The sequence below is a fragment of the Siphateles boraxobius genome, unplaced genomic scaffold (genome assembly GCF_051911475.1).
Source record: "Siphateles boraxobius isolate OS27281-9 unplaced genomic scaffold, OSU_SipBor_1 65, whole genome shotgun sequence".
NCBI classification, from domain to species: Eukaryota; Metazoa; Chordata; class Actinopteri; order Cypriniformes; family Leuciscidae; genus Siphateles; species Siphateles boraxobius.
The window spans coordinates 22655456-22657619 of NW_027509192.1; positions in this window are offsets into that span (position 1 = coordinate 22655456).

Consider the following 2164-nt stretch of genomic DNA (forward strand, 5'->3'; position numbering starts at 1 on the left):
AGCGTGTGATCTCCCCGCCACCCTAGCATCCTTCCCCTCGCTACACCTGTGAATTAATCAGCTGGCGCCCCTGTGCCACCGTGACTTTGGCTACTGTAGCACAAGCATACTGCCCCCTAGTGTAGCCCACCACCACAACATCAACAATAGCTAATGGCTCCCACACACCGGCCCCTAATTGGGAAAGTGTGCCCAATTAAACTACAAAACAGGGAGTCACACAAAAAGATCTTCAGGTCTTCTTTCTTCTGGATTGAATGTTAACCAGCGTTGGGTCACTACCATTACACAGCTTCTTGCAACAGGAAAAGCTTGGAAATAGGGCGCTCCAACTGCCCTGTCTTAGTCTTCAACTGCACGGCACGTACGAAGCCCTTCTTGTCTAGGTAAGTCTTTGTCACTCTTCCCATAATCCATGATCCACACGGAGCAGTGTGATCCATAATGATGACAATGTCTCCTATTACAAAACTTCTTCGCTGCCTCGCCCACTTTTGCCGTTCCTGTAACAGCGGCAGGTACTCCCTTATCCACCTTTTCCAGAACAAAGTTGAAAGATACTGAACTTGTCTCCATCGTCTTCTAATGTAAAGATCATTCTCTTGAAAGATTCCAGGGGCAAGAACAGGTTTTCCTTTCAGCAAAAGGATGTGGTTAGGTGTGAGCGCTTCCAAGTCGTTAACATCGTCAGACACCTTAGTTATCGGACGGTCATTCAGAATGGCTAACACCTCACAGAGAATGGTATGGAAGCTTTCGTCATCCAAAGACTGTTGCTGCAGAACAGAATACAGAACTCGCTTGACTATCTTAATAAGGCACTCCCAAACGCCGCCATGATGTGATGCAGCCGGGGTGTTAAAAATCCAATCGATGCCCCTTTTTATGAGAGCACCATGAATCTTGCTGTAATCAATGGCTGCTAAAGCTTCTCTTAACTCTCGCTCTGCTCCAACAAAGTTGGTACCATTGTCTGATCGTAGACTGCAGATCTGACCTCTCCGACAAATGAATCTCCTAATAGCATTGACACAAGAATCCGTGGTCAGAGTGTAAGCAACCTCCAAATGCACAGCTCTACAGGCCATACAGGTGAAGATGACCCCATATCTTTTGGCCATAGCACGCCCCCTCTTGACTTCAATGGGTCCAAAATAATCCACCCCTACGTTGGTGAAGGGAGGCAGATCTGGACTTATTCTTTCACTGGGCAGGTCAGCCATCTTCTGCTCACTTGGCTGTCCGCGATGCCTTCTACAGACCACACACTCAGATATTATTCTCCGGCAAGCAGAGTTGGCGTTAGTAACCCAATACTTGCGCCGCAAAGTCGAGAGCATATGGTTCCGTCCAGCATGCCCAAGCATGCCCAGCATGCCCCATGTCTTCCACCTACTCTCAACAAATTGTCACTGAGCACTGGATCTAACTTGTAAATGTTGCTTGTTTTCTTCACAAAAGATGCTCCACTTTTCAACATTGAGATTTCTTCCTGAAATGTTACTTGCTGACTGAAATGTATGATAGTAGCTTCGGCTTTAGAGAGTTCACTCACAGAAAGTGGTTGTTTGCCAATTACTCCTCTAACCTCTCTCATCCTCTCCTCCAAAGATGAGTCAGTAAGATCTAAAGAAGCCAGAATCAACTTCCTCTCTCTGCTCAGCTCCAAAAGAATAGATTTGAGCCTTAAGTACCAAGCTACAGAGATTTTAAGTTTAGACCAGTCAGAAAAGTAAGTCATGAGCTTAGAGGTCGCATCTTCTGTGTGTGTAATCACATTTACCAGGACGTCCCTTTTGACCTCTGGGTCGTCTGAGGAGATGGGCTGCGGCTCCAAAGGTCTTGGCCAATCCATTTCTGGTCTTTGGAGAAAGTCAGGACCCTCCAACCACCTCTTACAGGCAAGAAAGTTATCCACACTCAGACCCCTGGAGGCTTCATCAGCGGGATTGTTCTTGGAGCTTATATACTTCCACTGATTGAGATTTGTTGCTTCCCGTATTGCAGCCACTCTGTTAGCAACAAAGGTATGAAAGCGTTTCGTTTCATTGTTGATGTATTTCAACACAGTCTAAATGTCTGTCCAGAAGTGTGACTCCTCCAATTGCAGCAACAGCAACTTCTTCAAAATCCTATCGACCTTAACCGCCAACACTGCAGCCGT